The 26,985-nt window shown below is 41.8% G+C and overlaps 1 protein-coding gene and 1 pseudogene across 1 annotated transcript in view; both read left to right on the top strand.

Annotated features, from left to right (window-relative positions):
* LOC116511165 overlaps positions 1–20,897 on the top strand; it is a 44,278-nt pseudogene extending 23,381 nt beyond the window's left edge.
* The window catches only part of DGKI (diacylglycerol kinase iota), a 328,663-nt gene that overhangs the window by 105,491 nt on the left and 196,187 nt on the right, over positions 1–26,985 (top strand).

Raw genomic sequence — 26,985 nt, 5'->3', positions numbered from 1 at the left:
AGCTGGAAGATTTCATTGGAAAGGCTATTTTAAACCACAGCGTTGGTTTCTGGCTTGCATATTTGCACATGAAAATTGATTCTGGGAGAATCAAATGAATGAAAGTGTTTAACTTTAAAGTACATGTGTTCTACAGGATATTTAAAGCATTTTTTTGGTTTTGTTTTAAAAAAGTATTTCACGGAGCTCTTGAAAGTGTTTGCTTCAATATAGATCAGACAGGTAGACCAATTCTGATTTAAAACATCACAACTGTAAACTTGCTACTACATTCTGGTTTTCTGGATTCAGAAAGTATGCTTCAACTCTAATCCACAGTTGACACTTCACATGATAAACAAAAACTAGACAACTCACATTTTATTTTACTGCAATTGACGAAACGTGAAAGTCTAGAACTCAATGAGAAAGCGAAGTTTTCTGATTTCGTGTTTGGACAAAAGAGAGAGAGAGAGACTGGCTTGCAGTATGAGTCCTTATGGAAGATTCATTCAGCAGCACAGAGTGCCTATTTTTATTTGTAAGACAAGGTGCCGGCACTTGGTTGCTCTTGGCTGAGCCTGTAAGCTGAGTTGGGCCTAATTAAAAACTTGGGTCATCAAGAGGAACCTCTAGGAAAATACCAGAGCTGAGGTAATTGAAGAAACATTTCTTTTTTTAAAAAAGCAGCAACCAACACTTTATATTTGCTAATAAAATAACATATCCGTGTCTTTGAAGACACTAGCTCCGTGATGGCAAACCTATGGCATGTGTGCCAGAGGTGGCATGCGGAACCCTCTCTGTGGGCATGCGCGCCATCGCCAGCTGCTCTTCTGGCTTCTAGCGTGCGCATGCGTGCTGGCCAGCTGATCTTTGTGTATGTCAGAACACTGCAAACCTGAACACCAGCTAGCTGGTGTGAATACGCATGCTGGCCACCTGGTCTTTGGGTTTCCGGTGCTCCGGTACTCGTAAAGACCAGCTGTCCGGCATGCATGTGTGTGCCATAAACCAAAAGGCCACATAGCTAGCACACTCACCAGGCAGCTGGTCTTTGGGTTTTCAGAGCTCTGGCGCACGCAAAAACCAGCTGGCTGGCTGGCATGCACATGCTGGAAACCAGAAGACCAGGTGGCTGATACGCGTATGTGCACAGGTCAGCTGGTCTTCGAGTTTCCGGGGCTCCGGTGCATCCATGCACTCCAGTTTGGGCATTGGATGGTGAAAAGTTTCGCCATTACTACACTAGGTGTTGAGAGCTTGACTCAAAGGAGACATTTAATCACTGCACAATGTTCTGGGCCAATGTTGAATTGGTATACCCCTCCATTTTTAGTTTGGGATAAACAATTTTTTTTAAAAAACAGTGTTGTTCTCCCTTTATGTAGCAATGGATGCTTATTCTGAATTTGGGAATTGTAGAGTTTTCAGTGTTGATTCTGCTGTGGAACAATTTTGCCAGGGTTTGCACATGCGCATTCTCCCGGGTTGAAGAACCTGTTTGTTATCACACGGTTTGTTTTTTTCTTTTCTTTTCCCCTAGTAAAGTATATTGCAAAATTTGGAACTCTCAGAGTACCTGAGCTCTGCCAGGACAATAAATCAATGAGACTGGATGATCTTTAGGCATCTCTTCCATAGAGAGAATAGTGTGAAATAGCTGAAATATGGATGAGGCAATATGGTATATCCTGACTATCAGCAGCTGCTTTTGATGTCTGGAAATTATTAACATGATGCCAAGTTTCAAACAATAACCAGAAAAAAGTGGAATTCCTGCACAAGAGGAATTTTCTTTCTCTTTCTTCTGGCTGGAGGAGGAGATGGTTGCTGGGCCAGGAATTGGGTTTTCTGCAAATACAAGTGAAAGTTTCTAGAAGTAGTGTAACATTTTGAAGAAAGATGTCTCATAGGCCTCTTTCCTGTATATATAACTAGCTGGATACCCGTGCTTCATGACAAAACTATGTGATCGGGCAGAAGAAATTCGGTTCACAATCTGTTGATATAAGGGAATATCGCTCCCACCACCTTGAGACTGGAAGCAGTTCCATAGGTGGAAGGCATAGACATTTTGGTGAAGTACCAACATTTAGTACTGTAAGGAGCCCCAGATCACTCCTGAGTGAAGGAGTGGAACGTCTGCCAGTTTGAACAGAGATAATGGAATGTGAGGCAACTGGCAGTTGGAACAGAGTTCTTTTCAGGTGGGGAGGTGAAGTAGAATGTCTAACTCCTTAGCATCAGAGTGTGTTAATTATAAGGCAATGGGCAGTTGGAACAGAGTTCTTTTTAGGTGGTGAGGGGGAGTAAAATTCCTTAGCATCAGAGCATGTTAATTACTGTATAAGAAATACTAATGATCTGATGGTCATTTTGAAAAATCCTTTCTTAGTGAGCACCTAGAAGCTAAGAGGAACATACGTGCCAAATTTCAAGTTTGTAGGCTTTACGGTTCTGGAGATTTGGTGATGAGTGAGTGGTATTTGCCATATATATGTAGTGTGGTTCAACCAAGAGGTGAAAAACAAATTCTTTGCAGTGAACAATTTCCTTTTTCAGTCAAAACTAGAAGTCTAATAGTATCTCTATTTGAGAAAGGAATGCTGTGTGGAAAAAAATGGTGCTCCTTTAATAGCACCTTCAATGACGTTGAATACCATCTGTGCAAAAATACTAGCAGTGACAAGGATTAAAATATAAGGAGGCATGGATGGCTTTTCAAACTAAGTTTGTCCCGACATCCCCCTCCCATTTGCATCTCTGGTTGTCGTGTCTTGGTTAAACAAGGACAGATATAGCAAAAACACATATCCATAAGTTAATGTTGTCAGGGCAACAGACGTATGCTTGTCAGTGACTCATTGTCGTGATTACCTCATTTTTTTTTCCTGAGAGAGGATCAACTGAAGTAGCAATACAGTTGCTTCAGTGCAGAAATCTCTTATAATGTGAAAAGGAAATCCCCACTTCTCTGGCATCCTTGGCTTTGCTCATCTTTCCTCACAGCTGAAGTTACTCTGAAGAAATGTAAAGAGGATCATTTGACTCTGAGTTTTCCACCTCAATTGACTGCTCCTTTTTTTGTCTTAGAGAGGAAATCTCTTTGAAACTCCTGTGCCCCACTCTCAGAGCAGACTCAGACCAAATCCAATCCAATCCAATCCAACCTTTATTGTCAATGTACAACATGTGTACAATGAAATTAAATGAGCCTCCTTTGGTGCAGCCCAGCCAAGAATACAGAATGCATCTCAATAAATCAATAAATAAAAAGAAGTCCCTAAATCCAATAAGTAATAAACCAACACACATATCCACATACAGTATATCACAAAAGAGAATACACCCCCCTCACATTCTGTAAATATTTAAGTATAACTTTTCATGTGACAACATGGAAGAAATGGTACTTGGCTACAATATAAAGTAGTGAGTATACAGCTTGTATTACAGTGTAAATGTGCTATCCCCACAAAATAATGCAACACAGCCATTCATGCAACAAAATGTGAGGGAGTGTACTGACTTCTGTGAGTACACTCCCTCAGCCTTCCATAAAGCCACTAAAACCTGGCTGTTCTGGCAGGCCTGGGGCTGTTGACCCCAAAATACGGTCCAGCCCCACTTATAACAGAGTGCATGGTGTGTTTTTTAAATCTATCTTTTTTTTTCCTTCTCTTCTTTTTGATTTTTTGTATTGTTAGCCGCCCGGAGTCCTACGGGATTGGGCGGCATATAAATGTTATTAAACTTTAAACTTTATATATAGAAGTGTGTGTGTGTGTATGTACACACACACACACATACATGCACACACACAAACACACACAATTATATTACACCGGTATATATACATGTTGCATGTTACATTGGCACTGCAAGTCTATGACATTAGCCTGATTATGGTGTTATGTCGCACTTAAATATCTGACTGCCCATGGATAAAAGCTATTTTTCAGCCTATTTGTTCAGCTGGCTATGCTTCTATACAGTGGTGAAATTCAATTTTTTTTTTTTTACTACCGGTTCTGTGGGAATGGCTTGGTGGGCGTGACAGGGGAAGGATACTGCAAAATCCTCATTCCCTCCCCACTCCTGGGGGAAAGATATTGCAAAATCTCCATTCCTATCCCACTCTGGGGCCAGCCAGAGGTGGTATTTGCCGGTTCTCCGAACTACTCAAAATTTCCTCTACCAGTTCTCTGGAACCTGTCAGAACCTGCTGCATTTCACCCCTGCTTCTATATCTCCTGCCCAATGGTAGGAGAATAAAGAAATGCTGTCCCAGGTGTGAATCATCCCTGAGGATTTTCCTCACTCTCCTGAGACAACAGGACCTGGCGATTTCATCCAGTGGGATTAGGGGGCAGTACCAACAGCATCCCTTTTGAAGGCTGATTCAGCAGCCTTGTTCAGGTAGTAGCCTGTTGGTCTCCACTGAGTTGAACTTGCTGTACTGTCTCAAGGAGACTGCTGGGCCTTACAGAAGCTGAGTAAAATTCTCAATAGATTGCCTTTTGGGCATTCTAGGATAGCCCAGTTTTCCTGGTTATATGAAGCAGACTGGAAGAGCTGAATATATTCATCTGAACATCTGGGTCCAGAATCAGACCAAGCTGGCAGTACCAAATGCATCCCTTTTGAGGAATGATTCATCAGCACCAGAACTATGGTTTCAGGAGACCGAGACATACTCTGAACAAATCCAGCCAATGAATGCTGTCAAACAGTTATTGGTAGGGAGCTTCTTTCTTGCATTCCAAATGTTGGTGGATCAAGAATGAGAATTTGTGCACAAATGGGACAGGATTACACCATTCCTCATTTACATCTAGAAAAATGTAAATTTTCTCTCTCTTTGCTATGCCGAGACCGTAAAAATCAAGTAACTTCTCTGAAGTGCCTCTTTAAAGAATAGAATTCCATATCGCTATCTGAAAGTATGTTTCTTAACTATCGCCTTTACAGCCCAAGAAACTTCTAAAATATTTACCATAGGCACTGTACTTCTGCTGGCTGCTTTTTGCCCAAATCTGACCCAAATGTTTCTCAGGCTGTGTTTAGAATAGAATAGAATAGCAAAGTTGGAAGCGACCTTGGAGGTCTTCTAGTCCAACCCTCTGCACCACTTCAGACAAATAGTTATCCAACATCTTCTTAAAAACTTCCAGTGTTGGAGCATTCACAACTTCTGGAGGCAAGCTGTTTCACTGATTAATTGTTCTGTCAGGAAATTTCTCCTCAGTTCTAAGTTGCTTCTCTCCAGTGACGTGCGGTCAGCTTTAGGCCTGGTGAGGCACTTTTTAGACTTGTGGACTTCAACTCCCAGAATTCCACAGCCAGGCATGCTCAGTTCCGATTTAAAGTGACAGCATTTTTCCCCCTTGCAAAATAAGTTTTCCCATTCTTTTTCTTCTCCCTCCCACTCCTTCCTCCCTCTCTCCCTCCCCCCTCTCAAACAGACACACACACACAGAGAACTTCGATCCCTTTCTCATTCACTCACTCTCAAACACAAACACAGAAGTTGGATTGGATATATTTTTCAAAGGCTTGAAAGCAGCTCCTCTGCCATACCCCCCTTCCCCTGCTGCCTTCCGATCAAACTTTTTGAATTCCTCCCCCATCCCCACACACGCACCTTTCCCAGCTGTTTCAGAGACGATTTCAACTCTGCTTCTCCCTGCCCTGCCCTCCTCTCATGAAAGGCCAGAGCTCTGTCAGACTGAGCTAGTTGCTCCCAGAGAACTCTAAAAAGCCTCTAATAATGCCCTCTACAGGAGGCGAGAGAATACGTGCCTCATTTGCATAAGGAATTTTTTGCTTGTTAACCCTTGCTTAACTCTTAAAAGGCGAAAAATTCCTTATGCAAAAGAGGCCCCTAGTTCTCTGGCCTCCTCCTATGGTTAACACAAAGCACTGTTCCAAGTCACTGTGAATCTGGCAGCAACTACCTTGGCTTTAATTGTTTTAAAAAAAATCTTTAAAATTCTTTCCTTTTCCTCATGACTGGTGAGGCCACGCCTCCCTTGCCTCTAGTGACTGCACGTCCCTGCTTCTCTCCTTGATTAGTTTCCACCCATTGCTTCTTGTTCTACCCTCAGGTCCCTTGGAGAATAGTTTGACTCCCTCTTCTTTGTGGCAACCCCTGAGATATTGGAACACTGCTATCATGTCTCCCCTAGTCCTTCTTTTCATTAAACTAGACATACCCAGTTCCTGCAACTGTTCTTCATATGTTTTAGTCTCCAGTCCCCTAATCATCTTTGTTGCTCCTCTCTGCACTCTTTCTAGAGTCTCCACATATTTTCTACATTGTGGCAGCCAAAACTGCAGTATTCCAAGTATGGCCTTATCAAGGCATTCCCCTTGTCTCCCAGTGTCAGTGTAACATACCATTTCAGTGTGCCTATACACACACACACCAATAAGAGGAATATATAAAACACTATTGGGTTCTACCACTGATATGGCAACACTCAAATAATATTCCAATTCCCTCTTAGATAGTCCTTGATTTAGGACCACAACTGAAACCAGAATTTTTCACCATTTTTTGTAGTTATTTACTGTTAGGTAAATAACATTGTTTCCAAAACACTTGAATGCCAGACAAGGAATAATGGATGGAAACGGATCAAGGAGAGATTCAACCTAGAAATAAGGAGAAATTTTCTGACAGTGAGAGCAATCAACCAATGGAACAAAAGTTGCCTTTGGAAGTTGTGGGAGCTCCATCACTGAAGGCTTTCAAGAAGAGACTGGACTGTCATCTGTCAGAAACGGTGTAGGGCCTCCTGCTTGGGTGAGGGTTGGACTAGATGACCTATAAGGTCCCTCCCAACTCTGTTAATCTCACTCTGTTAAATTCATCTCCCCTCCGGTCTGCAGAAAAATCTATCATCATGGGAAACTAGTCCCTGATGCCCAAAAGGTTGGGAGCTGCTAGAAGACCTCCAGCTCTATACTGATTGATTGATTGAACTAATCAAGGAGAGAAGCAACCTGGAATTAAGAAGGAACTTCTGAGGACAATTAACCAGTGGAACAGCTTGCCTTCAGAAGTTGTGGGCGCTTCATCATAGGAGATTTTCAAGAAGAGACTGGACAATCACTTGTCTGAAATTGTATAGGGCTTCCTGCTTGAGCAGGAACTGGACTAGAAGACCCCCAAGGTACCTTCTAGTTCTATTCTGATTCTGATTGTTATCAAATAATCATGCAGTGAATCTGACTTCCCCAATTGTCTTTGCTTGTCAAAAGCTGGCTGAGAAGGTTGCAAATCATGTGACCTCAACACACAGGTTGTAAATCATGTGACCAGGCTCACACGTAAATCTGAGCCAGTTGCCAAACACCCAAAATTATGATAACATGATGGCAGAGGTTGTTGTAACCTCGAGAATGGGTTGTCACTTTTTGTAACTTCAAATGATTGTTAAATAAATGGCCAAAAGCTGAGGAATATCTGTATTCTCAAGGCAGAGGACTCTGTGTAATGTGTTATTGATATCTAAATATTGTCAGAAAGCACCTTATCAGTTTGGTTAAATGTGGTTAAGTCAGTGGTTAAGAAACCAGGTGTCAGGCCTGCAACCATATTATTTTCTGGATCTTTGGCCTGCCACGCTTTCTATTATCTTACTATGCTGTTTCTAATGGGGGAAAATAGGAGTTGGAATGGTACGGAGTAAGATGCTATGTAGCCAAAATAAAATTCCTTCCTAGAATCCAAGGTCATCCTTTGTCTCTACACCTCTGCACCTGACCAGAACTGGATGGGTGGAACTGCCAGTGGGGCAGTGGAAGATTGGACTATGTGATGGACTTGTGGGGGCAAGATCATGAACTTTCAACTGGGTGGGGAAAACCCAGGAAGCTCACATTTGGGTTTTCACAGATGTGCCAATGTGTCTCTCTTAATAAATTGGAACTTTCATCAATACTTTGCCTTGGACTCTGATTTAATTTTGGAGGTTATTTGGAACCCTGACACCAGGAAACTGTCTATTCTACTCCTGCCCTAGGCATGAAAGCTGGTTGTGTGACCTTCGGCCGGTCACTATCTATCAGCTCACAATGTCAGGCTTGGGCAACAAATTGAGACAAACTCCTGTCTTGACTAATGGATCAACATTCATTTGACACCCCCCCCCCCCGTGGCAGGATTCAAAAGTTTTTACTACCAGTTCTGTGGGCGTGGCTTGGTGGGCGTGGCATGGCTTGGTGGGTGTGGCAGGGGAAGGATACTGCAAAATCCCCATTCCTTCCCCACCCCACTAACCTGCTTTCCAGCTCCTTTCTCCTGTTCAGGGCAACAAAAGATCAGCTGGGAGGCAGCAGGGGTGGGGCCAGCCTATTTGCCGGTTCTCCTAACTACTCAAAATTTCCACTACCGGTTCTCCAGAACCTGTCAGAACTGGCTGAATACCACCTCTGCCCCCATCCAAAAAGCAGACCCTGCATCTGCAGGAAAATGCTAGGAAGAAAAAAAAATCATATCAGGAAACATCTTTTTTTTCTTCTTCCTAGCTGCACAGCTTGACTCTTGTTTATTTTGTTCCAGAGCAAGAGTGACAGTTCCCGACTTGCTTTGCTAAAGAGACACTGATGAGTGGCTACCCTTTTCCCATTTCTTTAAAACCAGATTGGCATTTACAGACCCTGAAATCATATCAGCTGTTTGAAAAAGTGATTCTTTGTATGGGAAAGCCAGGGTAGGAAACCAAGTCAGCCCATAAACCTTTCTAATCCAGCCTCAATCTCTCCTCTTGGCTGCAGCTGATTGGAATTGTGGCCTGACATATGCCTAGTTGGGAAAGGAGACTTTCTGCCATTATTTCCCTATGTTGATGTGAAATGCAACATGTAATAAACCGTATGTAAGGGAAGCTTTCCAGTAAGAACATCAGGGTGTGATGAAAAGTGGATAATTTTCTAGCTGGCCCTGATTCATTTGTACATTTATTCTAAGCATGCCTCTAAATGCCCTCCTGGCATATGTCAATAGTCACCAAATCCAGTGCTCAGTTGCAAACCCCTCAGCTTCATAATCATGTGAAATAAGGCTTAACTACTTGTTACAAAGGCATAAATAAACCGATGGCAATAAACTCGCATCCACTCATCGGTAGCTTCATGAAAGCTTTATTAAAACCATCTATTAATTGCTGATCAACTATGAATGCGCTCTTAGAAATGAGATCTTTCAAACAAATGTGCTGCCTTAAATAATTCAATAAGCAATAAAGAGAATTAAGAGAACCAGAAAGCAAAAAGGATTGGCAGAGAAGGTTGGATATAGCTGAGCAACTCATAAGAACCAAACCGAGGTCCCTTTCCCAGGACAATTTGCCCTGTTCCAATGTCCAGGCCATAATTCAGCTTTGCATGCTAAAGCTTCAAGATTAATTTATGGAGTCTTCAAGTAAGGTTGGAAAAACTGCTCCATGCCAACTTTAAAAAGTTACTTCTCGTCAACTTCAGGCGAGTTTCAATAGCTTTCCCTAATAATAATTTTATTCTACAACAACACTGGAAGGTGGGTTGGGCTGAGAGAGAGTGACTGGCATAATATTACTGTTAGTTTCAATAGAATAGAATAGAATAGAGTAGAGTAGAGTAGAGTAGAGTAGAGTAGAGTAGAGTAGAGTAGAATAGAATAGAATAGAATAGAATAGAATTCTTTATTGGCCAAGTGTGATGGGACACACAAGGAATTTGTCGTTGGTGCCTATGCTCTCAGTGTACATAAAAAGACAAGATACATTCGTCAATAATCATAAGGTACAACACTTAATGATAGTCATAGGGTACAAATAAGCAATCAGGAAAACCAATCTCAATATAAATCGTAAGGATACAAGCAACACAGTTACAGTCATGCAGTCATAAGTGGGAGGAGATGGGTGATAGGAACGATGAGAAGGCTAATAGTAATAATAATGCAGCCTTCGTGAATGGTTTAACAGTGGTGAGGGAATTATTTGTTTAGCAGAGTGTTGGCGTTGGGGATTAAACTGTTCTTGTATCTAGTTGTTCTGGTGTGCAGTGCTCTATACCGTCGATTTGAGGGTAGGAGTTGAAACAATTTATGTCCAGGAGTTGAGGGGTCTGTAAATATTTTCAAATATATGTTAGGCTTGGTCTTCCCAATATTAACCCAACACCTTAACCACGAATACCAAACTGGCATCTTTCTTTATCTCAGTCGTGTATTGTTCTGCTCCATTCATTTATTTTGGGAGACAATCCACACAGCCCATAATTCCAAGAACAAATATGGTCCTCAGCCCAGAAAAGATTGCCCAGCTTTTACTGATACTAATTTCTGTACAGTTGAACTCAGCTTTAGGGTGTGGGCATATCTATGATTTCTGTCCCATTCCATAAATCAGGACTGGGGATCCCCTTGTTCTGTAAAGTTGTCCTTAAGCAAGACTGATATTTTTTAAGAAAATGGATTGTTCTGGGTGGGAAACATTTGTCAAATTTATCCCGAGGCATGTAATGTGAATTGTTATTGATTAAAGAGTCCAAGATAAGGACACCAGCGGCATTATTCAGCATGAAAGAATATATTACGGCATAACATATGGCTTTTGTTTTGGATGATGAATGCTAATAGAGCTTCAGCATCTCCCAAGTTGAAGTCAAACAAATGTTTCTTTTGAGAGCAAGATTAATTGAGACAATGGGGATTCGTACTCTTAAACGAGAAAAAAGGGGTTTTTCATTGCAACGACGAAAGAGGTATGGGTGCAAAGATACCTGCAAAAGACAGGTACAACGGGCAGAAGGAATAACCTTAGCAACAGGAGGAAGAGTCACAACAAACGGATAGAAATCTGATCCCAGGACAGAAATATAACTTGAGAAAATCTCTCTGGCTTGACCCTTCCTAGTTCTAAGAAAGAAAGAAAAAAAGGAAAATATCATTGCCCAGAGGATCATTGGTTGCCCTCTCCCCTCTTTGGAACAGCTTTATAGCTCCCGCTGCCTTAAGAAAGTTCAAAACATTCTTTAAGAGCCATCTCTTCCTGGGCACACTTTTTTTGAATTATTCCCATCTGGCAGATAGTACAGGACAATAAAAACAAGGACAAATAGGCTGAAAAATAGCTTCTATCCCAGGGCAGTAACCATATTGAATTCTATGGTATAGTGCAATATCGGGTTTTCAATTTCAATTAAATACTGTAGAATGTAAAGGATGTATGCTTGTGTTTTTATTTTTTATTAACAAACATGTAAAATAGACACACACAAAACTTAGACGTACACCCCATTTACACAATACAATACGAGCTTCCTGTTCTTTCTAATAGCAATTATCAATCGATACCGCTCACCTTATATTATTTCCCCTTCGGTTGTATTTCATTTGGATTTCACCATTTTTAACCCTCTTATTTTACTCATAACTATTATTTTTTGAGTTTTGTTATATTCCTTCATTGATTCTTGTTTCTTTCCTCCATCCACCTATACCATTTATCCCATATCTGGTAGAATTTTGATTCTTCTTTTCCCTGGATTTCTTTAGTTAGTTTGTCCATTTCAGCACAATCCATAACCTTTCTTATTATTTCATTTTCGCTTGGAGTTAATTTGTTTTTCCATTTCTGGGCAAAAGCAATCCTTGCCGCCATAATTATATATAGTATTAAATACTGGATTTCTTTTTTGTATTTTGCAGACATTATTCCTAGTAAAAAAACCTTCAGGTTTCCATTCCATTCTGTTTTTATTTTTATAGTTATAATGTACACTGAAGACGGCATTTAATTTTGTTGTACCATGCGCAATGACAATAAAGTGAACTAAATAAACTAAAGGACAGGGGGAGAATATTTAGAGTTGCAAGATTCTGTCACTGTAACTATAAAACAAAGTGGTATTAACATTCATAACTCTGACATCCAGCTCCAGTCTGTCTTGAAGGGCTGAAAACAAGGGGCTGGGTGCCAAAATAGTCAAGATAATGTAATGATGCACCCTCTTCTCTACCATGTTGACCCCCGAAATAAGCACTTGGCCTTATTTTTGGGGAGGTCTTACTATTTTTGAGATGCAGGAGGCGGCGAGTATGGTCACCTCATGATTGCTGCTTTGTTGCAATATTTTTTGGGAGGGCTTATTTTAGCGCATGCATTCAAAAGCCCAATTGGGCTTATTATTTGGGAGGTCTTATTTTGGGGGGAAGAGGTTACAATAGATGTTCCTGTTTTTTTTTTTTTTTTTTTTAGGAAATATGCACTTTAACTGAAAAAGTCATTTTCATGTTAAGTTGTTCCGAACCAGTATTTTTTGGAGCCATGGTGGCGCAGTGGTTAGAATGCAGTACTGCAAGCTACTTCCACTGACTGCTGGCTGCCTGCAATTTGGCAGTTTGAATCTCACCAGGCTCAAGGTTGACTCATCCTTCCGAGGTGGGTAAAATGAGGGACTCAGATTGTTGGGGGCAATGGGCTGACTCTGTAAACCGCTTAGAGAGGGTTGTAAAAGCACTGCGAAGTGGTATATAAGCCTAAGTATTATTGTCAGGCCTGCAGTCATCTTTTCTTTTGGATCTTTGGCCTGCCACACTTTCTATAATTCTACTATGCATTTTCTATTGTGGGAAAATGGGAGTGGAGATTGTAGGAGTGAGATGCATTGTAGCCATAACACAATTCTTTCTAGAAAGCCAAGGTCGTCCTTTGTTTTTGCACCTCTGCACCTGACCGGAACTAGATGGCTGGAACTGCCAGCATGGCAATGGAAGATTGGACCATGTGATGGACTTGTGAGTATGGGGCAAGATCTTGAACTTTCAACTAGGTGGGGAAAACCGGGAAGCTTTCAGATTTGGGTTTTCCCAGATGTGCCAACATGGCTCTCTTAATAAATTGGAAATTTGAGCAATACTTTGCCTTGGACTCTGATTTAATTTTGGATGCTATTTGGAACCCTAAAAGCGATTGCTATTATAGATTTTTATTATCTCATAATCACATCATCTACCCACCTTACCAATTTTTTAGAATCTATCATTAACTCTTACTGAGGGCTTCTTCTTGCCTAATTAGGGAACAAATTGGTATGTATCTAAAGTAAGCGGCAGGATTGGAGGCAAAAATTCAACCAGCTGTCATTTCAGAAAAAGAGCCCACACTAAGTGCGATTGCTTTTGATAGCCCAGTGGGTACCCTGAATGCATATGTCTTTCTTAGGAAGCCATGGGTCTTTGAGCTACTGTTTTTCCCTCCTCAATTGCATCTATGTGGCATCAGGCAGCTGTTGTTGAAAGGAGCTGCTTCTGTAGACTTCGGTCGCTCCTGTTCTTGAAAGAGAGCGGTGGTGGGAAATTACTTGTGAACGTTTTCTAACTTTTTGATTTATCATGTCTGCGCATGGTGAGATGCTCTTTGAATTGCAGGGTAAATAATTCTCCCACAAGAGCTAGCACTATAATTTAGAGCTAAATGGAGTGAAACTGAGATAGGCAATCTCTCAAGTCAAAAAGTTGTAAAATGCCAGTTGGAAGGTAATTGCTAGGTGTTTAGTGGTTGGATTTACACATTTAGGGGCGCAAAAACTCTAAATCTAATTGGCCATTAGATGGCAGCAAGGAATCAAACGTTTATGTATTAGTTTGTTGCCATCTAGTGATCAGCTGTATTTTTGCAGCCAAGTCCTACAACCCAGTTCTACATATTTTATACTAGGGAATGGTTGTGAGAAATTACTGGTTGTTGTAACAAGTGAAAAGGATGATGTTTAATAGTGTGCTTCTTTCCATGTTTTATATGTAAATCAGAGCTTTTTTATTTTATACAAGCTTTTGATAACACAAAACTAAAGCTTTTTTTTTTCAATTAAACTTTGCAAGTATAACTTATAATCAGCTTGTGACTTGACTTTCCATTATGAATTATGTCTCTCCTCCTTTTCTACTGATGTTGTTCAGTGTTGTTGTGGCTGGTATTGCAACCTTTCCCTCACCCCTGAACTCTTAACTTTCAACCTTGGAATAACTTTAAGTATACTTAAGTTTACAATTTGCTAATTTCAAGTATCTATAAGGTCCCCAATTGAAACAATATGATTCTGGACAGCGGGCCACAAAAATAAACAATCGAGGGGAAAAAACCCAAACCATAGAGAACATTAAAAATAACCCAATATTAGAAGATGGTGACTTATCCCACTCCTGATCTGGGAGAGATGGTGTCTGGGCAGGATGCTCATACCTGACCCTTCTCCTTGGTTTCTGCCTCTTTGCATTCTGGGGCCAATGGGGCTTCCCTTGCTCATGCCTGGAGAGTCTGCACTACCTTAGAAGTAGCACTGGCACCCACAAGTCAATTGAAGTTACCAGAATGCAGTGCTGCTTGGTCTCCAGGCAGTAGCAGTCACCCATTCAACCCAGCTCTGCTATTGTTGACAAGCTGCCATATCAGAAAGAGGGGAAATTGCAAGCAGGCCATTCATTTTCATGGAGGGCTTCCTCAGATACATAACCAATCTATCTCTCTAGGGTAACTCAGCATTCTGCTCCTTGCTGGACAACATCAGCAGCACCTACACAGCATTTGTGTGTGTCCGTGTACACAGCTCTGAGTCAGTTTTTAATTCTTGGGACTACCAGTAATTCCTGCAGTTTTGTTGGCAAGATTTTTTGGAACTAGTTTGCCCTTGCTTACTTCCTAAAACTGAGAGAAAGTGATTGGCCCAAGATCACCCAGCTGGCTTTGTACTTAAGGAGGACTAGAATTCACAGTCTCCTGGGTTCTAGCCACCATTATGCTGAATTGGCTTTTTCTGCAAACCATTGTGGGCATGAAAGCAGACCAGGGGTAGGTTGCTGCTGGCATTACTGCTGTTTTGTTTCATGCATACTTTGCATCTGCTGCATGTTGCTTGTGTATGCACAGTTTCCTGTAAATTGTTCTGCAACAGTTTGGGGGATGGGGGGTGGCTAGCCTGCCATCCCTGTCAGTTCGGCAACCCAGTCCAAATTTCCACTATTGGTTCGCCCAAACTAGTGCGAACCAATAGCAACCCACCTCTGAAGCAGACTTAGAGGATGTCATGGGACCCATAAGTTAGACTTATATACCGCTTCATAGGGCTTTCAGCCCTCTCTAAGCGGTTTACAGACTCAGCATATCGCCCTCACAGTCTGGGTCCTCATTTCACCCAACCACTGTGCCACTTTGGCTCCAGGATATAATCGAGCTCCACCCCACTCAAAGTGAGTGGAATCAGGGTAAAAAAGTTATATTTGATTTGGTTTAAATGAAATAGAAAATCCATTGTATTCTGGTTGTAGGATTATCTTCATGTATTTTATATTTTATTTTCATATCAGAGTTTGAAATATTTGAAGATGCTGTGGGGACTAAAAGTAAGGAAACTGGAGGTAATTTATTCATTTCTGATTTAGAAAGCATGTATCGGTTGCTCCCTGGATATTTGCTACGAGATAATGACTTTGCTACCTGCTTATATATAAAAACAGCAAAAATAACTCTCAATGTTTTCTTATTTGAATGCAAATTAAGCCCTATTACCTTACAGCTAGCAAGGACTTTTTTAAATATACTGTTGCTCAGGAAAATTAAGAGAATTTGGTACAGTAATAGAGAATTGCGATAAAAGCTTGCAAGTATATTTGCTCCATGCTACACTCTACAGTTCTACCACCCTTGACTTTTTCTACTTTTTCAGGAACGTTGTCAAAGTTAGGAAACTTCATGATACTCAAGTTAAAAATAAATCTGCAATTCTCCTCTGTTTTGATACAACAAGATCTTTCTGTTGGAATTCAAAGTTGCATTATATGTATTTTATCCCTCTCTAAGTGTAAAGGGCATGTCTTAAATGATACATCATCAAAAAGCTTGTAATTTATGTCCCTTTGTATCTCTTTTGTACAGCATCAAGTAACTAATCATTAAAGTCATCGCTGTTAAGGAGTTAAGTCCTTATTTCCATGGAAACACAATTAACACAGCCTTAGAAGTGAAGATGTGTTGTATTTATCTAGCAGCATTTGGTACCTTATTAGACAAATCTATAGAACAGCAAACAAACAATGTGGGGAAATGGATACTTTCAACATTTCTGTTTTGATACAGAAAATGATGGTTAGGTATGTGACAATTTAGTCACTAATGCTAAATTCATCTATAAAATATCTTCCTAAAATATCTCCCTGTCCCTCCCATTAACCAACAATAAATATTCTAAATCAGTGTTGGTGAACCTTTTCGGCACCGAGTGCCGAAATGGGAGTGCAGGAGTGTGCTGAAAACTGGAAAAGCAGCCACCTGTTGCACATGTGTGCGCTGGGAAGATGATCTTCTGGATTCTGGCATGCACATGTGCACCAGTAGCAGAGGTGGGTTCCTACCAGTTCGCACCTATTCTGTAGAACTGGTTCGTCAAATCTACCGAACCAGTTAGAAGAGGTTCCACTAGTGGACCCGGAAAGCAGGCCACATCCGCAGAAGAGGTTCCAAAAATTTTTGAAATCCACCACTGACCGGTAGGCTGGTCTCTGTGTGCACATGCATGCCAGAAACTGGAAAACCAGTTGACTGGTGCACATGCATGTGCCAGAAACTGGAAGAAAAGCCGTCCAGCATGTGCACGTGCACTGGGCAGCTGCTCTTCCAGTTTCCAATGCTCCTATGCATGTGAAGAGCATCTGGCTGGTGCGCTGCAACATGGAAGAGCAACGGTCGATGACTTGCGTGCCCAGAGAGATGGCTCCGCATGCCACTTCTGGCATGTGTTCCATAGGTTCGCCATCATGTTTCTAAATCGATGATGGATTGATTTGTAAATAGACATGAATCCCTCAAATGGGAAAACATCTCATCTTAAAAATTGGGTTCTACCAAATCTCTCAGCAGGTGAGGTTATCTTCTCCAATCAAAGCTTCATCATCTTCTTAATCATTTCAGTAACTTTTGTACTGTTTTATTCATAAGCCAAATTGTGTAGAATGTACAGATGCACACAGTTTTAATCATGAGATTAACCAATAGCTGGTGCAGAGAATGAGAATGGGTTACATCAGGGGTGGGTTCCTGCCAGTTCTAACCTCTTCTATAGAAGAGGTTCCACAAATCTACAGTGCCGTTTAGAACCGGTTCCAGATCCCTTCTCCCGCCCGTCTGCATATCATCAAGATGAAAAGCGAGAGGAGGAATTCTGGGAGTTGAAGTCCACAAGTCTTAAAGCTGTCAAGTTTGAACACCCCTGGGTTTTTTTTTTCTAAAGGGTTAGGAGTTTTTGAGCCAACATTTTGGTTGCTAAGCAAGAGCATTGTTAAGTGAGTTTCACCACATTTTACAAGTTGGCCATGCCCACCCAGTCACATGACTGCCAAGCCACTCCCACCTGGTCACATGGCCGGCAAGCCACTCCCACCTGGTCACATGGCTGGCAAGCTACTCCCACAAAGCAGGCCACACCTACAGAAGAGGTTCTTAAAAAATTTGAAACCCACCACTGGGTTACATACATCCTCAACATCGAAGGACAAGAAAAACAGAAAATCTTTGGACTTTTTATTTTTTTTTGTTCTAAATTTAAGCTGTTCTTCTGATGAGTGGGATGGTTTAACCATTTTTAGAACCAGTAATCCAAAGCATGAAACAATATTTACAGTATTTAATTATATAGCCGCCATCTCACAAAATGTGAATCTGGTAGCATATAACAAAACTAAAACCATTAATAAATATACTGTGTAAACTTATTCATTATTAAAAAAAATGTCTCCTGTTCTACAACTTACAAAACCAAGGAAAGTTTCAAACATCAGTCTAATGAGGCATCCCAAGAGTGAAATATACAGTATCTTAAAAATATTGTTTTACAAAAGTATGTTCATAGAAGGGTATTCATTATGAGAGAATTCCATATTAGCACTGATGCTAAAGATAAAAGTTAAAGGTTCCCCTCACACATACTGTATTTTTTGGAGTATAAGATGCACCCTTTTCCCTGCAAAAAGAGGGTTAAAATCTGGGTGCATCTTATACACTGAACACAGCATTTTTGGCCTGCCGAAACACACACACCCCTTTGCAAAAATGGCCGTGCTTAGCCTTTAGGAGGCTTCCAGAGTGCTCCTGGGGGCTGAGGAGGGCAAAAATGAGCAAAAAAGGAGGGTTTGCTCATTGTTGCCCCCCCCAGCCCCCAGGAGCACTCTGGAAGCCTCCTAAAGGCTATGCATGCCCTTTTTTTGACAAAAAATGGGCCCATTTTTGTGAAAAATGGGCCGTTTTGGGGAGGTCTGCAGAGTGCAAAAACTTTTTTTTAAATTTGCCTCTTCAAAATCTTGGTGCGTCTCATACTCTGGTGCGTCTTATACTTGGAAAAATATGGTATGTTCTAGTCGTTCCTGACTCTAGAGGGCGGTGCTAATCTCCATTTCAAAGCCACTGTCCGAAGACATCTCTGTGGTCATGTAGCCAGAATGACTCAATGCCGAAGATGCACAGAACGCTGTTACTTTCCCACCAAAGGTGGTCCCTATTTTTCTACTTGCATTTTTTACGTACTTTCGAACTGCTACGTTGGCAGAAGCTTGAACAAGTAATGGGAGCTCACTCCGTTATGCGGCGCTAGGGATTCGAACTGCCAAACTGCTGACCTTTCTGATTGACAAGCTCAGCGTCTTAGACACTGAGCCATTGCACCCCTATGCTAAAGATAGCAAGTTGCAATTGGATGAAGCTTGTAGATCTTTCTCCATCATACCTCTAAATAATAAAAGATAATATCTTAGAATAAAATCCTAAATACGAATATTTCTTCCAAGGGAATTTGATGGCATATGCTGCAGATAGCTTCATGACTAGCTGAAATCTGCTTCCTTCAACACCCCGTGTCCCTTATTTTTGGTTAAATTCCATTGAAATACTTTATGGCAGAATTACAGCACAGGGGCAGAAGACTTCTTTTAAGTGCTGATATCGGCCTTGACATTTAAACGTTTTTTCTCCCTGTTTTATTACTCATTTTTCTATCACTCCCAAGCTTCCGGGCTGCCCACACTTCTAAATCTGAAAAGGCCCAGTGGGAGCTCTTCAGTAACTTCAGGGAGGCAGCACAGTTCATTGTGAGATGATTATAAAATGAGAGGCAGGACACTCACACCTACCATTTACCCGTATTGTAACTGAAGAATTGCCAAGTAGACCACACTCTATATAACTATAACTTCAATGCAATCTCTTCTCTTTTGAAGTAATTTCTAAACAGAACTTTCTTTCATCAGGTTGAATGAAGACTGGTAGAAAATAATGTCAGATAAGGTTTTCCCCAGCCTCTAAAAGCCTAGTTTTAATGATAGAAAATCTTGGGTTTAGTGTCAGGTGGCCACCCTGGTGCTGAGGCGTTCGCTGCTCTCCTGAGAGCCCCTCAGACAGGAGGGATGCCTGGGTCTTAGGCAAGCCCGCCCAAGGGACGGGCGCTATGAGGGGCTTGCTGTCCAGTGGTGGGATTCAGCCAGTTCACACCTTTTTGGGAGAACCAGTTCTTAACTTTCTAAGCAGTTCAGAGAACCGGTTGTTGGAAGAAATCTCCTTTTGGTTTTTTTCCCACTTTACAGGGCTAATCCTGTAAGGAAGGCAGGAAGGAAACATTCTGGTGTTGTTTCTAGCCTAATCTTTATTGCCCTGCTTACAGAAACTGCCTCTCCGGTTAAACCTTATTACATTGTAACAGCTGAGAAAAGTGCCCATCGACCTGAGTGATGTTGAGTTGGCCATGCCTACCCAGTCACATGACCACCGAGCCCCACCTACTTAGGTGGTCATTAGGGCAGAGAACCGGTTGTTAAATTATTTGAATCCCACCACTGCTGCTGCCTCTCTTCTGCTGGTGTCTTCAGAGAGCTCTGCCTCTGAAGAGCCGAAGTGGCGCAGTGGTTAAATGCAGCACTGCAGGCTACTTCAGCTGACTGCAGTTCTGCAGTTCGGCTGTTCAAATCTCACCGGCTCAGGGTTGACTCAGCCTTCTATCCTTCCGAGGTGGGTAAAATGAGGACCCAGATTGTTGTTGGGGGCAATATGCTGACTCTGTAAACCGCTTAGAGAGGGCTGAAAGCCCTATGAAGCGGTATATAAGTCTAACTGCTATTGCTATTGCTATTGCCTGCGGGAGCTCTGGGGAGGGTCAGGCTTTGCCACAAGGCTCCGGCTCCCGCAGTTTCCAGAGGGAGCAAAGGCAGAGCCCAGCTAGGTGTACGACCTACCTTTGTCTTTCTGTTTGATATTGATGGAGTATTGGTACAAGGAAGGACCCCAATTCCTGCTGCCCGAAAAGCCTTTCAAAAATGACTTAATTCTCAGGGACAACTTTTGGTGCCTGTGGTATTTGTTACTAATGCAGGAAACTGTCTGTGTCAGAAGAAAGCAGACCAGCTGTCCCATCTTCTTGAAGTTCCAATTTCCAAAGACCAAGTTATGATGTCTCACAGTCCTTTGCGAATGTTCAGGTGTCACCATGACAAATGCGTTCTTGTATCAGGATAAGGCCCACTCCTTGACATCGCTAAGCATCTTGGATTTTGTCAGCCTATTACAATTGACAGGTTGCAAGAAACCTATCCCTTATTGGACATGGTGAATCATGACAGAAGACCTAAAGTTTTGCACTTACCCACAGTGGAATTCCCCAAGATTGAAGCAGTTATTTTGTTTGGTGAGTCAGTGAGGTGGGAAACCAACTTACAATTGATAATAGATGTTCTTTTGACAAGTGGCTATCCTGGAAATCCTTATCAATGAACTTATCCACATATTCCTGTATCGGCTTGTAATATGGACTTGATGTGGACAGCTGAAGCTCAGGCCCCAAGGTTTGGGCATGGAACGCTTATGGGTTTAGTGTCAGATCTTTTCTAGTTAAAAGAATTTCAGGTGGAGGCAATTGGAAAGACTATTCTGTCTTTAGATCTGGAGCACCACTATAATTTAGAATAGAATATGTTGGGTCATATATGTTTGAGCTGGTGGAAAATGATTTCCTTATATATTTATGGCTTAAATTACTTTTAATAAAGTTTCTTTTTATAGCACCTTGGAGTTACTTTGCAGTAGCAGTGAATGAGTCAAATCTGGAAAACTGAACATATGTTCACTCTGAAAATGAAGATAGCAATAGCACTTAGTCTTATATACCACTTCACAGTCCTTTACAGTCCTCTCTATGCGGTGTACAGAGTCAGCATATTGCCCCCCAACAATTTGGGTCCTCAAGGATGGAAGGCTGAGTCAATCTTGAACCGGTGAGAATTGAACTGTCGAACTGCAGGCAGATGGCAGTCAGCAGAAGTACCCTGCAGTACTGTATTCAAACTACTGCGCCACCACATTTTGGAACAAAATGTAAGCAACATAGAAAAATCTTTGGAATGAATCCAAAAGTAAAAACTTTTGTGTAGCGGGTGTATTCATATATGTGCAATTCCATTCAGGAGACCACTTATCTTTCCTTTTTCTCTTTCATGAAGACCCTTTCTTTTGAAGAAAGGTTTAACTTATGCAAGTTGTATCAACAATTTGATCTATAACAAAGCATTTTGGGGTATACAAAGCAGTTGGAACACAATGGCTGTCAGCCCTTCCTACGCTGGGCTGGCTTACAAGTGATGGTTGTATTTAGAGTTTTGTGATAAAATGTGTTTAACTTAACTATCATGATAAAAAAAAGCTAATCAGGGAAGGGAGGATGCAAATTTCACCGAGGGGAGGCACCACGCCAGCTTGCATGACAGAAAGTCCACTGGGTCCTGGAGATGAATCCTTCCAAACAGGGATGGGTTGCTGCTGGCATTACTGCTGGTTCGGCGCACAAAATTTCAGGGATAGTTCAGAGATGAAGCAATGGTGGAATTACAATGCTATCAGCCTTTCAGCCTTCCCGACTCTTGCTGGTTCAAGAGCTACAATGGGGAGTCAGAAAGAGTGAAAGTGCAATTCTCAGCTTGACTTTGTGACTCTCTTTTAAGGTGGGTCATCAAGTTGTTGTACAATATTGCAAACATTGGAGGTTGGTGTGGACAAATGAGGCATAACAGCTTTAGTTCAAAAGCTTTATTAATATCACTAGTTAACCACAACTGCTTTAAACTATGAACAGACAGAACAGAAGTTTCCCCATCTGACAGTTCCTTAAATACCCCACTGTCAGATGGCTTAGCCAATAAGCATTCAGGGTGGCTCCCTCCTCTGGCACGGACCTGAATACGTAACACTCCTTCCCACCACGTTCGCGCATGCGTATTCTTGCAAATACGCCGTCCGACGCCGGATTCGGTGGAATGTCTCAGCTCGAAAGCTTATGTGGGAGATTAAATAAGTCTTACATTTACATATCTATTACAGTTGAGTTATTCTTACCTCCAAAGCCTTTAGTATAGTAAATATATAATTATCCTTTTGCCATCATTTAATTTTCAAAGAAAGTCCACCCAAGTTGTAAAATTGTAGCTGGAACCAGCATGCCAATGAGCTAGTGATCTAAGGTACAGATAAGAAATCTGTAACAAGCCTCCCACATCCATCACCATTTGCCATGCCGATTGGGACTGCTGGCTTAGACAACTACTGGTCTAAGGCTGTCCAATGAGATTCATAGCTTGAAACCTTATTTGGAATAATTCCTTATCAGGGATAGTTCAGAGATGAAACCGTGCAGAAGAGATAAAATGTCTTGTCAGTGCGAGCCTCTGAATCACATGTTCTACCTTGGCTTTCAACACCTGATCACCTTTCCATGATTCCTGGAAGTTTGGTCTACTACTGTGATGGCGAACTTATGGTACACATGCCAGAGGCGGCACACAAAGCCCTCTCTGTGGGCATGTGTGCCATCGCCAGTTGCTCTTCTAAGAGCCGAGGTGGCGCAGTGGTTAGGGTGCAGTACTGCAGGCCACTACAGCTGACTGTTATCTGCAGTTCAGCGGTTCTAATCTCACCGGCTCAAGGTTGACTCAGCCTTCCATCCTTCCGAGGTGGGTGAAATGAGCACCCAGACTGTGGGGGCGATATGCTGACTCTGTAAACCGCTTAGAGAGGGCTGAAAACCCTATGAAACGGTATATAAGTCTAACTGCTATTGCTATTGCTATTGCTATTCTGGTTTCTAGCACAGCTGGTCTTCATGGGAGGCTGGAGTGGCAGAAAACGGCCTGAAGACTGGCCCAAAAAATGGCCCCAAAACAGGCCATTTTCAAGCTGTTTTGGGGCCATTATTAGACTGTTTTCAGGCCATTTTGGAGCCAAAAACACTCTGAAAAATGGCCTGAAAAATGGCTGGAAAATGGCATGAAAACAGCTCAAAAATGCCCCCAAACCAGGCATGTGCACCATTGGTGGGTTCTGAACCCCAGTGCAGCCAGGACCCTGTGCACAGGACTGGGAAACCTAGACAGGCATGTGCACTGAGTGCCCCTGCGCACACCATCACCCTGTGACACCCAGCTGCTCAGCGGAAGTCATGCAGGTGCTGCACGCTGTGCATGCATGCGCAATGGGCCAGTTGCGGTATAAACAGGCATTGAACATGGGTGGGCCAAATGAGCCACCGTACCTGTACGGTGGCTGCTGCTCATGGCTAGTACCGGTGTGGCCGTACCAGACTTAACTGCCTGGAACCCACCACTGATGTGCACGCCGGCCAGCTGGTCTTCAGGTTTCCAGTGCTCCAGCGTGCACGCATGCACCTGTGTTCCAGTTTGGGCATTGTGCCAATAAGGTTCACCATCACTGGTCTACTATGTTTACCCATGCTCTGATTTAGCTTTGGACCCTCACATGGGCAGTCTTTCATTTCTTCTTTAGTGCTGCTAGCGTGTATGCATTTTTCATGTGTGACGTAGCAGTAAGTAGAACATTCTTATGAAACGTTCCTCAGAAGATGGTCTCACAGCATTCACTAAGGGTAAGAACAGCTTAAACCCAGATAAAGAGGGTGCAGTAAAGAAGATGTTCCAAAGTTTCCGGGTTTGAGCCTGATCCTGCCTCTGACTCAGTGTGAGAGTCAGGATAAATAATTCTGCTTTGATCCTCGGAGAGAGAAAACAGTATGCTGGCTTGATCAAACGCCAGAGTCAGGAAGCAGATGCTAATATCCTAGGCTGTTTTGGAAGAAGCGGTAGCTGAGCACATTATGTCAATACCATTTTGCCTACACAAGGAACTTCATGCCAAGACTGACTCATTATGTTATTACCAACCTTTTAAAAATACACAGACGGCTTAGATATGAAGAAGGTGCTGTAGGAAGTGAGTTATTCTAAAAAAATTAAAATGGAACCTACCCCCAGCAAAATCAGAACGGTCACACTGGAAATATTTTACAGTTGGAATGTCTAAAAGATGATGATATTCAGCTAAATAAAAAGAGAGCTGCAGGAAAAATAACTTAAGTTAGTCCAGAAGCCTCATTATAATTACTACCGGTAGTTTGCTTTATTATTTTAGCAATTAATTTGGCAACATGAGAAAAATAGATTTCTCTCCTTCCAGCATACTTTGTGCTTGTGGGTGACAATTTGGGCTTCCCTGGTGTACATCCAAATTTGGATTTAAGTACTATTACATAAAAGGATGAATGTGCTCCCTATGTATACATTCTAATTCATTTGAAGCAAAGTAACACCTCAAGGAATTCCACTGAATATTGTTTTGTAGTTCCATGCTGTCTTGTGTCGCATTTATTTAAAATCAAATCTTTGGCTTGCACAATCTTCAAGATTTTTCATCAGTATAACCTGAATTAGATAAGATGATAACTTTATTGTCACTTTTTTTTATTGCGAGCACATTAAAAATGAAAATGAAATTCTGTTGTCTGCTCTCAAGAGAAAGCATCTATCTACCCAAACAGATATACACATGCTATATACATACATATATACCTGAACCATCCATACACACACACACACACACACACACACACACACACACACACACACACACACACAAGATTGAGATTGTCTTGGCACTGTTTCGGCGAGGTCCCACTCACCATCTTTAGGCTGGTGTTTTCGGCTTCGTGCTTGTGCTGAAAATACCAGCCTGAGGATGGCGAGTGAGACCTCGCCGAAACGTTGTCAAGGCAATCTCAATCTTACACGGGAAAAGACATGAGTACAACAAGACCAGTATACCTACACCTGTGAAAATCTACATATATATATGTTTTCTGAGGTTTTCGCGGGTATTGGTATGTAGGTCTCTAGTTGTTCGGGTTTTCTCCCACGTAGAATTGGAGATGTCTTGGCGACGTTTCGATGAAGTCTCATTCGTCATCTTCAGGCTGCTTCAGACTACTTCAGGTTTGGTGTTTCCAGGAGTAGACAGTATGTGTATATATATATATATATTTAAAGTCACAACCCCTGGTATGCCCAAATATGGGAGGAAGGTCACACTTCCACTCTCTGTCTTCGGCTCGTCACAAGAGACCATCCAGACAGAAACCCAATATTTTTTACTGTTGCCTTTTTGTTACATTTGTTATATTTATGCTGATAAATAAATAAAGGGAGACTAGTATAGATCTATTTCAAGCTATTTAGCTCTCATCAGCTAGCCACACCCTTGTTGGGAATCGAACCTGTGCTCTATTGCCTCTTAGGCAACAGTAAAAAATATTGGGTTTCTGTCTGGATGGTCTCTTGTGACGAGCCGAAGACAGAGAGGGGAAGTGCGACCTTCCTCCCATATTTGGGCATACCAGGGGTTGTGACTTTAAATATATACCTCTCACCCTGGCTGGCTGATAAGGAGTCAAGCTCTGTAGCTCAATGGTTAACACATCTGCCTAAGAGGCAATAGAGCACAGGTTTGATTCCCAACAAGAGTGTGGCTAGCTGATGAGAGCTAAATAGCTTGAAATAGATCTATACTAGTCTCCCTTTATTTATTTATCAGCATAAATATAACATATATATATCCAATTATTGGGCTATAAAGGTAACAGGGGAGAAACATACTTGCAGACTTATAAGATTTTGTTAATGAAACTTTGCAAGATTTTGTTATTGTAACCTTACAATAAATCATCCTATTAGTCGTGCTTCTTGTCTAGACTATCTTGCCAGGCTGACGGTTGTGAATAACTGTTCCATGCTTCCATGTCTCTGAATCACATGTCCTACCTGAACCTTGGCTTTCTAACATAAGATGACTCTTACGTCTTCCATGACTCTTGAAAGCTTGGAGTATTCTTGGACTATGTCACCCCATGCTCTGATTTGGCTTTGGACACTCACAGGCAAGACTTCACTTTTCTGTTAAATGTTGCTGGTGGGCATGTTTGCTTTGACACATTATTGCTCTACTTGCTGAAGCCTGTAAATGCTTGCCTGCTTAAACTGAAACAGGTCAGAATGTTACTTTCACAGCGTTACAAAGAATTCCCGTACCTCAGATAGGGAGAATGGCTTAATTCTGTTGTCATTTAGAGATTACTAAGGTTATGAAAGAAGATGCAGAGAAAATATTTCTGACTATCCTATTGCAATTTTGGCGTTGGAAATGTAATCTTAAATACTATTGTATAAAATAATTACAGTATGTTTCGGAGTATAAGACGCACCTTTTTCCCTCAAAAAAGAGGGTGAAATTCTGGGTGCGTCTTAAACACTGAATACAGCATTTTTAGCCCCCTCCAAACCCCACCCCTTCACCAAAATGGCCATACATAGCCTTTAGGAGGCTTCCAGAGTGCTGCTGAGGGGTGGGGAGAGTAGAAGTGAGAGAAAAACAGACTGTTTTTTGCTCAATTCCCCCCCCCCCCCAAGTCCCCAGGAGCACTCTGGAAGCCTCCTAAAGGCTATGCATGCCCTTTTTTTTTTGACAAAAAATGGTCCCATTTTTGCAAAACATGGGGCAGTTTTTGCTCATTTGGGGAGGGCTCCATCCCCCAGGAGCACTCTGGAAGCCTCCTAAAGGCTATTCACGCCCTTTATCTGACAAAAAA

Source organism: Thamnophis elegans, chromosome 7, assembly GCF_009769535.1.
Source record: "Thamnophis elegans isolate rThaEle1 chromosome 7, rThaEle1.pri, whole genome shotgun sequence".
NCBI classification, from domain to species: domain Eukaryota; kingdom Metazoa; phylum Chordata; class Lepidosauria; order Squamata; family Colubridae; genus Thamnophis; species Thamnophis elegans.
The sequence above is the reverse complement of the archived record's forward strand: the minus strand, read 5'-3'. Positions and strand labels throughout refer to the sequence as shown.